Here is a 12626-nt window from a genome sequence, read left to right as displayed (position 1 = left end):
TTGATCCAGGCTTTACTAGCTTGTGTGTGAAAGGCTTCTCTCATTGTGATCTTTCCTCTAGGAACTGCAGGGACAGGTAAGTTGGTGGTGTGATCTTTGTTTCAACAGTTCATGGCTAAGAATTATTTCTGCTGGATAATTTTGTTCTTTTCTCTCCTCCATATATATGTGTGTGTGTATATATATATATATATATATGTGTGTGTATGTGTGTGTGTGTAAAATCTGAATTTGTGTATATCATACATATAATTTTTATTTTAATTTTTAATAATGTCTAAGAATGTATGTACATAAGTGGGTACATATACATACATACATACATACATACATACATACATGGATGTAGGTGGCTTCAGAAGCCAAAAGGTGTCAGGTCTCCTGGATCTGGAGTTATAGGCTATAATGACCATTTTATTAAAACATTTGAAGTGGGAAGACCCACTTTTAAACATTTTCTTTCTTTCTTTCTTTCTTTCTTTCTTTCTTTCTTTCTTTCTTTCTTTCTTTCTTTCTTTCTTTCTTTCCTTCCTTCCTTCCTTCCTTCCTTCCTTCCTTCCTTCCTTTCCTTCTTTCCTTCTTTCTTTTTTATTTGTTTTTGTTTTTTTGAGACAGGGTTTCACTGTATAGCCCTGGCTGTCCTGGAACTCACTTTGTAGACCAGGCTGGCCTTGAACTCAGAAATCCACCTACCTCTGCCTCTCAAGTGCTGGGATTAAAGGTATGTGCCACCACTGCCCGGCAATGACCATTTTATGAATAAATTAAACCTATGTTCTCTCCAAGAGCAGTCTGTATTCTTAACCACTGAACTGTCTCTCCAGCCCCTTCTGATATATTATTGAACCCTTTGAATGTACATAGTATAGTGCTAGAATCTGTGGAAAAGCTCAGAAAGCAAGCAAGCAAGCCAACTCTGTCTCTGTCTCTGTCTCTGTCTCTCTCTCTCTCCTGCCACCTCTCTCCACACACACCCATACCTCACATACATGTTGGAAAACCCAAATTCTTAAGGTTGTGCTCAATGCAAAATGGAGGACTTGGTTTTTCCAACAGGGGTTTTCCTTCTCTGACCTTGTCTGGGGAGCCTAATCCCCCAGTCTCCCAGAGGAAGGTCACATAGTCCTTGGCAAACCTTCAAGTTCAACTTCCTCTTTTCCCCAATAAGAGCACTCCTAGGAAGTACCTGCGATTCCTGGAATGGCTCTCCATGCAAAGGAGACATTCCCAGTACTTTAAACTCCTCGAAATGATTTACGTTGACCCTGAAAACTCCTTCCCACTCTCCAAGGTTCATATATAGCCCTTGGTCACCCTGAATTAAATATATGTGCACCAGCTGATTCACTGTGATTGTCTAAGAGAGTAGTTTCATTGACTATTATCTAAAAGAATTGTAACACTAAAATCCCCCTGTCCCCATGGGAATCCTGCAGTCCCCACCTGGGCCTGGACTACACTTTATCCTGAACAACTCTGTGGGTAGAAACAGAGGACGTGGAATCACAGCTCTTCCCTAACATGCATAACACACACACACACACACACACACACATACACACACACATACACACACACATACACACACACACACACACACACACACACACACACACACTCCCTTTATTCTAAAACACTTAGAATTCATTTGAGGAGACAAAGCATAAACCTTAAAAACAATGTAAAATATCGATATATAAAACGACATATGCCAAGGCCGCTGAGAGCAGACAAGATGATTTCACCTTACAGTTCTGTGCATCATGCTGTCAGCATCCACTGGATGCAACTTGGAATTCTGAGTCTTTCTATTATATACAGATAATTTCAGCCTATAGATTATTATGTAAAAATCACCCAATTCCAAAGATATTATAGGAACATAATACCTGCACGGACATCATGCTATAGATATAGAAGAGTACATAAGGGAAACTCAGAATCAATAGCGTTAATGGGATTTAGCCCAATTGTTTATCAGAAGGACTCTCAAACAAATCACTGCCAAATTTGATTAAATGTGCACCAATACAAATATGAACAAATGTTTCCAAATTCTGATATTTTGATAAATGTAGTGAATATATTTGTAAAAAAGGATGAAATACTCATATAGGAAACAAGACTAGGAAAAAAAATCACCTCTGAGTGCATTAAGGGTATAAGCAGAAAACCATCATGACTTGAAGTAGACTAAGCAAAATAGAAACAATATACTCATGAAAATAAAGACTTGCAAAGTTCCAGCAGTTATAAGGACCAACCTGCCAGATTGACTAATGAACTACTAGCAGCACAGCCACCATCTGGGCATGTGCATGTGTGAGTGTATCTCTTACATGAACCAGGGGTTAGCAATAATCATTGTGACTTATTCTGTTTTAGTTTGAGAGCCGAGCCTTTGGACATAAGCAAGGTCTTTTACCTTGAATAGGAAGAGTGTTTTACAAATTGTCATCAGATAAGTGCTATCCAGGAAATAAAAAGAAAACCTGTGGGATTCTCATACGATGGATGACCTGCTTACTCTGGATGAACTAAAGAGAGTAACTAAAGACAAATGGATCTGGTGACAGTAGAAATGAAGGACACCTTAGCTGGTAACAATAGTTGTTGTTAGACTTATCCTTGGCTAACAGCCCCAATGCAATGCTCAGCACTTATAAATATGCTAATATTATATGGAGAGAGGTAGCTAACAACCTTAGGGAAGGAAGCATAATGCAGTGGGAAAATGAATAAAACAAAAACCTTAAAAAGGCTAAAAGATGAGATGCTCATGCGGTGACCTTGTTTTTCCCAGTATTGAGAAAGCTGGGCACAGTGTTAAAGGTCAGTAAGATGAGCATTCTAGAAGCTGTGGCAGATGGGCTGCAGCGAGCTGGAGGCTACCCTGAGCCACACAGTGAGTGCCCAGCCAGCCACGACTACATAGGGAGACCTTTGGACAACCTCTAGAAGAGAAGTTGAGATAGCTTGAGCAAATTCAGTTATCTTCAAGAAGCTACATAAAATATGATCTTCTTCGTTAGAAAAAAGTTAACATGTCATAAATCATAAGTGACTGAAGTACTATTTGAATATGAATAAAATTTAAGTATAGAAAAAAATACATTGTTGGAGATATTTACTCTAAGAAGCTGACTATGCGTATATGCATAGTTATGGATGCTATGAAAGGAATTCTTTTATATAACTTTGGAATTTTATAGTGAACCTCCAAAAAAATCAATTAATGGAAAATATGAAGAATTTAAGAATCTCTATTTCTCAACAGGACTTCCTTTTAAAAAATATGGTTTGCAATATATTCAGCAAGAATTATTCCTCATTTAAAAAATAATTGCCCAAAAGCAGAAAAATAAAAGAGAGTTACAGTGTGGGCACAACTTGTAAATCTCAAGTCCTTCACTGAGCGTGGCTCTACATGTGTTTATGCTTGAGTTTACAGGAGGTGTTTGGAAATTCATGCAGAACCCTAGAAAAAAGTTATAAGGCAAATGATTCAAATTGAGGCCAACCAAGTTATCAATCAAAGCATAAATGTACTTTACAGTTCATTTAGTTCCAGGATACTTCATAAAATAACCTGTTTGCTTGCTGACACAATGCATATAAATTTAAAATTGACTTTGGTAAGAGTCAACATCTTCTAAAAGGCAAAATGAACTCCAGTGTATCCCTCCTTTCCACTGCTCATCATTATTTACTGTATCAAATGCATAATTTGCAGCTTAGCTACTGTCTCCACAGTCTAGGTGACTCAGTCTACTCATCCTGTTCAATTCATGGCTTATCTCTTTGTGATTGTTCACTAAATTTTGTAGTGAACAGGATAACTTTAAGCCCCTTCCTAATCATGTTGAAATCGTTTTACAATTTTAACCTTATTGTAGAAGATCTCCCATGTGTGTCTTTGAAACTGAGTTTTAAAAACTAAGATGTCTATGGAGGCTGAGGAGATTATCAAAATGAGAGTAGTGAACCTGAAAGGGAGCAGACAAATGGGAGGCCACTCATCACCTGACGGCCCACCTTCTCCATACTTTCTTTTTTTTTTTTTTTTTTTTTTTTTTTTTTTTGGTTTTTTCGAGACAGGGTTTCTCTGTGTAGCCCTGGCTGTCCTGGCACTCACTTTGTAGACCAGGCTGGCCTCGAACTCAGAAATCCGCCTGCCTCTGCCTCCCGAGTGCTGGGATTAAAGGCGTGCGCCACCACGCCCTGCCTCCATACTTTCATACTGGGCTTGTGGAGACAATACTCCTGAATTCTAGGTCTTTCCATTCTTTAGGAAAAGCCAGAAATCTAATTCATATTAAATCTTCAAACTGTGAATACCGGCAATTTATTGAATCTTATTTACTTTATTTACTTTAATTTGGCTTGTGTGTGTGTGCATGTGTGTGTGTGTGTTTGTGTGTTTGTGGCTCCCGTGTATGTCCAGGTTCACATATACATGCTATGTTGGATGGATTTCTCCATATTCATTGAGTCAGAGATTCATTTTGTTATTTTGTCTTTTTTTTTCCCCCAGAGCTGAACCCAGGACCTTGTGTTTGCTAGGCAAGTGCTCTACCACTGAGCTAACTCCCCAACCCTGAGTTTGAGATTCTTCATTGAACCCAGAATTCACCACTATGGCCAGTCTTGCTTGCCAGCTCACTTGGGGGTCTACTTTGTCTTCCCTTACAAGCAGTAGAACTGCAGATAGGCCATCACACCCACTTATCCCTCACATGGGTTCTGGAGTTTGAATTTTGGTCCTATTTACATGGCAAATGTGCTAACTATGGAACTGTCTCCCCAGGCCTCAACCACTCTCTGAAACATTTTCTCACTCATTTGTCAAGGTTTATATATATATATATATATATATATATATATATATATATATATATATGTATATATACACACACACACACACACTTGGTTTTTTTCAAGACAGGATTTCTCTGTGTAGCCCTGGCTGTCCTGGATCTCACTCTGTAGACCAGGCTGGTCTTGAACTCAGAAATCTGCCTGCCTCTGCCTCCTGAGTGCTGGGATTAAAGGCATGTGCCACCACGCCCGGCTGGATTCCATATTTTTATTCTCCACAAATTTATATATTGAAATCCTAATCCCCAGAGGTGGGACCTCTGTGTGGATACTGGTCACAGAGGTGGAGCTGTTACAACCAGGATTAATGCCCCTCCAAGAGTGCAGAGAGCTTTCTTGCCTCTCCTAGGTGGGAGGGGACAGTGAGAGCACATTGAAGACAGCAGAAGACATTGAATCTGCTGGCCTGCATCTTGGACATTCCATAACTGTGAGAAAGAAAGTTCACCGGTTTACCGGTTTGTAGCATTTAATTATAGCAACATGACTAGACTAAGATACCTTTCTTCATCATTGGGTTTTTTTTTTTCTTTCTCTCTTAGTCTATGAATTATCAAATCTTGCCTGGAAAAACTTGCCTTTATTTTGCTCATTTATCAAAGACTTTTTTCTTATTGCTAATGATGTCTAATTTCTTATGCATTACTCAGAAAATCTTTGCAGTCTTGAATCGAGTGAAGGAGACCCACTTATAAAAAGCCTATGTCAGGCTTGTTCCTGGAGACTTTGATTTCAGCTGAACTCTACAGAGTTAATGTTACAGGGCTCTAATAGGGGAACACCAAACCCAGTTATATTGTATTTCATAACAGATGGTGCATCTGCACTTACTAATGCAATATCCTGCCTGGGTAGAGTTGTCATAATTAAGAAATAGTTTTCTGCATAATCGTGAGTGACTGAAGCATCTATGAAAGCCTTTTAGTGGAAGTGGGCCCTGAGCTTCACCTGCTTCTGAATCCACTCACTCGGTGGGAGTGATTTCTAGGGGACCCTGAAGAGCTTCAGAAGTCTTTGTTGGTTTTAGTTTGTGAGGACAGGAAGTTGAGAGGGAGCTATGGCCCCAAGATTCAGGACCCAGAATTCCAGCTCCGCAGTTACTTACCTCTTGGCTTCATGTTCCTATCAATGGTGGTTCAACAGAACTGGAGGGTATGGATAGAGTCTGCCTCTCACTCTACTGAGAATTGACATGCTGTTCTTCTTGAGCTGTGTAAGCCACCTTGTTTATGAGCCAGGTGACTATGTGCTAGAAAGAGCATTTAAGCTGCCAACAGTCTGCCATTTTGACCTTGGAAAGCAAGGAGGTTACCTGAGTGGCTCAAGTCCAGTTTTCCCATGAGTAAGAGAAGAAAAGGAGAATGTCTTCCTTGTAGCAACCCTCCCTGCAAGATTAAGTGAAATAAGATATGTGCAAATCTTCTCTTAGACATGCTACTTTAGTGTTTGTTTTCCCTCACTTGAATAATTTTGGCACTTGTTTCCTTGATGGGGAGATGCCTAATTTTGTGGGAACTTTTTGGAGCCAGCAAATCAGGCCTGGATGAAATCTGGCTCCCATCTTGTCTGTGCCCACTTCACTCGACAGAGGCAGAGCTGAGGAGTTTCGACAGAGACCCTACATCCTGCAAAGTCAAACATATTTACTATCTAGCCCTTTGCAGAAATAATTATGCTGACTCCTGTGTAATTTTTCACTCTCATGAAGTATGCAAACATTTAGCTTCAAGGCTGAACTCAAAGACTGCCCTGGTTGAACCCTTTCAGGGTTGCTATTTATTTTTCTCATGGTCACAGGGCAGGAAGGAAAACACCTGTGGGATCCGGGACCAAGACAATAATTGCTTCTAAGTCTTATCTCCAGCAGCCAGAAGAAAACAGCTGGGAAAAAAGCCTCCATAGAGAAGGGCGGAATTAAAACTGTCTAGGGATTTCTACTGTGCTTTAGCACAGAGAAGGAAGGATGGAAGGCAGGAGAAAACATTTCCAGTTTAACAGAATTGAAAAGCGAACACAAATCAAATTAGCGAGAGCAATAAAGTTTGAACGGCATACATCTCGTTTCTATTCTGGAACCAATGGATAAATATTGGTAAAGGTCTCAGTAATTCTTTGATTTGTTTAATAAAAGTCATTTAAAAAAAATCAAATGGATCACTGGGCGGGAATTTGACCAGAAACACCTCCCAAGTGATAATTAGCTTGCCAATTTTTCTCAGAGCTTTATGTTACCATAAATATTCATGACACATCTCCCATCAAACTCTAGGTTCTTCAGGAAACAGTTATCAGTTTAAGAGGAACATGAATCAGACTGATAAAGCTAATTGGTTAGGGTTCTTTTTTCTCCTTCATCTTAAATAAAGCTGTTGAAGGTTCCCAGGGTAATGAAGGCCTTTGTTGTTATGACAACTGCTTATTCCTTTGCCTTTGAAGGAGCCAGAGATGCGATAGGCAGTGCACATCAGGAATAATTAAAACAAATGGTGGGCGAGACACAACGCTTACATGATTACACCAGCATCAACGTAAGCCAGCTCACTGGTCTTCAGTTAACTGTTTTCATGGCTAAGCATATTTAATCTGAGCTGGTTATTTGTCCCAATTTCCATGGTAGTTATATGCAGAGATCTTTTGTGCATGCTGTGTGTGTGTGTGTGTGTGTATGTGTATGCACAAGTGTGTGTGTGTATTTATGTGCATGCATGTGAGTGTGTATGTGTGTATATGTGTGCATGGGTGCCTCTGTGTTTGTTCATGCTGTGTATATGTGTGTGTGCACGATTGTGTATGTGTGCATGTGTGCGTGTGTACGTGTGTGTGTGTGTGTAGTGGTCACTGTCCAACCTGCTTTTCTCCTTTGCTGCCTGAATCACTTGTGATGAGTCTGTCAGGATGACAGGGCACCGTGAGAGATGCTCAGGGAAGCTGGCTGAATTTACTTACTCTGATTTTGTGCCACTCACTACCACTTGGAACCACAGAGCGGTGCTCATTGACTGAATGGTGGAATCTCCATTATCTCTCAATCTTTAAATTAAAAGTTTTATTGAGAAGTTCATACACAAATACTATGTTTACGTTGTTTTCACTCCTTCTCCCCTTCTGACACCTCCTGTGTCCGCCTTCTTCCTCGTGGCCTCTTCTATCTTAATTATTGCTACACAGACAGACAGACAGACAGACAGACAGACAGACGAGCAGGCAGGTAGATAGACAGGCAGGGCAATAAGCAGGCAGACACACACATAGGCAGACAGACAGATACAGACAGGCAGATAGAGGCAGATTGACAGACAAACAGACACACAGAACAGAACAGAACAGAACAGAACAGAACAGAACAGAACAGAACATAGGCAGACATAGACAGACAGACAGACACACACGCACACGCACATGCTCAGGCACACACACACACCCTAGTAAGGATATTTAGCATTTCCCTTATGTGTGTGTTTCAGGTGACCTAAGACAAGGGGCTCACCCTTGGAGAAGACCAATTGCCCAGCTCTCAGTAGCCACTGATTGCCTATGGCACTTCATCTTGGGCCTTGTGAACTTCCCTACCTGAGGTGGCATGTGGTTGATGCTTTCTTTTGCAGGTTTTGTTTGGTCAGCCACCTTGTGATTTCATGGGTGCCATCTCTCTGTCATGTCCACGACTTCTTCTCTCTCATCTCTCTGTGAAGTCCTCTGTGAACTTGCTTGACAGATTTCTGTTTAGTTGAGGAACAGGAAGTTGGGAGGGATTCAACATGTCTTCCATCAGAAACTGGATATCTGGGGGTTCACATTTCCATCTTCTGGTTGCAATGATCTTTATATGATTCTATTAGTAGGTAAGACAGCTGGATTGAATCTCTACTGTGTACACGAGAATCTTCTACTGAAGCCCACTGTCAGTGCCTTCACAGTTGCCTCCTCATTCCCCACATTAAACAGCCTGGCTAGTCTAATTCATTTTATCTTTCAGCTCCAAGAAATGACATAATTGTGGTTAGGAACGTTTTATGGATGGAGCATGGATCCTTTTCTTTTTAAAAGTGATATAGATTGGGGTATAAAATATCGTCATTTTTTTCATACTAATGGACTAATAGCATCTTTTTCAGTAATGCATGCTCTTGTTGAAATAGAAAGCATTTGAAAGCCACCTTAGTCATAAACATCACTGTTCCTTTATTGACCCTCAAGTCTCATTTCCCCTGCCCTTATTTTGTGTTAATAGATGTAAAATGCGTCGAGTGGGCAGATGCATGTTTTTAATGGATGGTAACTCCAAAACCAGACTTGGCTACCTTTCTATAATAAATAATAAAAACTTCCCTGGGATTCTGTTAGAGAGTCTCTTCCATTGCTACCTTAGTACATTTGGACAGAAGCAACCTGATAGGCAGGTTTGTTTGTTCTGTTTCAGATTTCACAGTATATATACAATGTGTTTTCAGTGGGAGTTTTGTAAACAAACAAACAAGGAATATTTCCCACAGTTCTGGAGGCTTTGAAGCCACAGGTGCAGGCTGACTCAGTGTCACCTTCTCCTGAGGGTCTGCTTCTGTACAAGCCATTTTCTCCTAGTAGGGTCACACACTGAAGAAGTGAGGCTTTGAGGTAACAAAGGCCTTCATGAAAGATTTGCTCTTGTGACGTAAGCACGACCCAGAACATTGCTGCGAATGTGCTGCAGTTTTAGTGTGTGGATTTGAAAAGGTCTGAAGAGTGCAGCCATCCAGGTGCTGGGAAGAGGGGGTATCTGGCTAAAATACTGTGTGGAGTCAGGATTCAGCTTACCAGCAGAGAGCTCCCCACAGCATGCAGGGCTGAGGGTTCTGTTGCCAAGATCACAAAGGAAAAGGGAAAAGAAAGTGGGAAACTAAGGCAAACTTCCGCAGATAGGATAACAAGAGTCTCCTCCTCCTGGCTCTCTTTATCTCCAGTTCTTGCTGCAGTGTCTTTTGGGTATTACCGCGGCTCTTCCTGGAGAGGGTCACAGAGGAATGTGAAGTAGTTATATGGAGGATATTTTATTGCTGCTCAGAATCAAGGTTGAATGTATGTTCAGAGAGAGCATTCTTCTTCCATTTAGTTCTCTCTGCATATGTCAAGGTAACCCTAACTGAGAGTGTAGAGAGGGTACAGGTGACAGAGGCGTCACAGAGGTGGAAACACACGGTGCAGGAACCTTAAGGCACAGCAGATCAGTTCAGATGTCCAACAGAAAACACCACAGAGTGAGAGAGCAGGAGGAGAATGACCCTGAATTTACAGAGATGACAATTCAAAGGGGAGTTAACTGAAAGGAAAGAAAATTTATGTACTCCTCGGATGAAAAAGCTTGTCAAAAATCACCTTTTACACGTGACAAAAATTAAACAAGGATAGACACCAGATATAACTAATATTTTAATTTATTTTATTGACATAAATTCATTCAGTCTAGTATTGGGTTTTATAAAGATATTTTTATCTAAGTATATCATATACTTTGAATTTCTTTACTTTCATAGGCAGTCTTGTTTTTGCTTTTTTTTTTTACAATGTATATGTATATATGTATGATCTAGCTATTTATATAAAATATAGAATCTGCAAATTAGAGAAAGCATGTGGTATTTGTCTGTGTTTGTGACTCTGGCTTATTTTGCCTCATAGGATGATTTCCAGTTGCACACTTTATTTTTCCTGGTAAATGACACAGCTTTATTATTTTAAATGTGTAAAATGTAAGGTTTACCCTCCAAAGGTAAGACACTAAATGACAGGCAGAGGGGGAGTCTAGCTAAGGGGAAATGGATTCCCCTTCAATGACACCTCTGAAAGTATTTTGTTTTGGGTTAAAAGGACAATGACTATTTTCCCTCAGTGTTGCTTGCCTGCTGCCCACCATTGAGGGTGGCAGGTTCACTTGCCAATGGCTTGCGAGCCATCCATTTACTAGGGAATTTTTTGGCCAAAGGTGTTGACGTTCTATGGTTACGTTTATGGAGGCAACTGATAGGGCAAGTCTAAATTGTGTCATGACAGTTCTTCAAAGTAAAACATCAATAGCCACCAGTGAACTGGTTACCTTTCTCTGCATCTACTTATCTATTCACAGTGACAGGATCTATCTCACAAGACAGGCAAGCCCCACCACTGAGCTTCATCCTAGCTGCTGCCGCCTTCCTCTTCCTCTTCTCCCTCCTCTTCCTCCCTCTCCTCCTCCTCCTCCCCTTCTTCCTCCTCCTCTTCCCTTCTCCGTCTCCTCCTTCTTCTTTTTATTTTTTTTAACTTTTTCCTTTTAGCAAGGATCTCACCATGGTGCCAAAGATAACTTTGAAATTATTTAGTTGTCTGAAGGTTTTGAATTTGATGTACTCCTGTGCACATCTCTTGAGCTGCTTGGTGACCAACCTGAACCACCACCAACATCTGGCTCAGAATATTGCCTGTGTATATATTTCCTGTGTACATACTTCCTGTGTATATATTTCCTGTGTATATATTCCTTGTGTATATATTTTCTGTGTACATATTTCCTGTGTATATATTTCCTGTGTATATATTGCCTGTGTATATATTGCCTGTGTATATATTTCCTGTGTGTATATGCTATGGGAGCAAGAATTCAGCTCTCTAGTTCATTGAAGAGTTCCTAGTATCTGACATAGGAAAGGGCCTTAAGAAGCATTTGTTCAAATAGTGAGTGTTCTCTGACATTATAATAAGAGCCCCAAGTTATGCAGAGCATGGAACAAATAGAATTAGAGTCCACGACTCTGGATGAGAGGAACAGAGAACTCCCTGTTTCTGGTTTTTAAAGAATTTTAGTTTAGAATCTTGGTTCCTCAGCTCTTGTGTGAGTTAAGGTAATGTCAGCTAGGAATTCAGGAAATCCTCAAATCAAAGGGCTCAGTACACCAAAAATGTATTTTCACTTAAATAACATGCAATATTTTTGACAGATACTAGTTTAAGTGGGCAGGAGTTGGCTGTCTCTCTGCCATACAGTGATCTAAAACGTCATATCATGATGGCTCTGTGGTGCTCAATTTTAACACCCTGGCTTGGAGTATGCACATCACCAGTAGCCCTTCCTTATGGGATCTTCAGTATGGTAAGAACAGGTAGGGCCTCACAGGCACGTGACCTATGTAGCACAAGGCTCAGAGGGGCCTTGTGCTTAGTTTAATGTTAGTAATTTTTTGAAAAAGCCCTACACTTTCATTTTTCACTGGGCCATGAAAATTATGCAGCAGGGCTGGAGTCTGAGAAACATAAAGTTGAAGAAGGTAGCTCATTTACTCCCTGTGGTTCATCTCAAGTGCTGAGCCCCAAGACTATGTACATTCAAGCAACACTAAATGGACTCAGTATGTTGTATGTGTGTATAAATTCATAAATACATATGCAACATTATGTAAGAAACCACCATGAATCTGAGATGGAGGGGAAGCAGAGAAGAGGGAGGAGAGGGGAAGGAATGTAAATAAAGCACACTCATGTAAAACAGGGACAACCCTCCCCCAACAATATAGTTCTCTATTATGGGAGGGGGGAGCGAATCTTCTGAGGAGTGCTAGCAATCTCTGCATCCAAGTTTGATGTTTCCAACTTTGAAACAAATCAGGAAATCATTATGATATTTTAAAAGGTCTAGTGTTTTTATATCTTCAATAGTCAAGCAAAAGGAGTAAGAAAAAAAAAATCCTGCCGAGCTAAGTACTTTTCTAAAACCAGAATGCTATCAGCTTGGCTAGTAAATA

Source organism: Mus caroli, unplaced genomic scaffold (genome assembly GCF_978045245.1).
Source record: "Mus caroli unplaced genomic scaffold, Mus_caroli_1 scaffold_7, whole genome shotgun sequence".
Taxonomy (NCBI): Eukaryota; Metazoa; Chordata; class Mammalia; order Rodentia; family Muridae; genus Mus; species Mus caroli.
Note: the sequence above shows the minus strand (reverse complement) of the source record.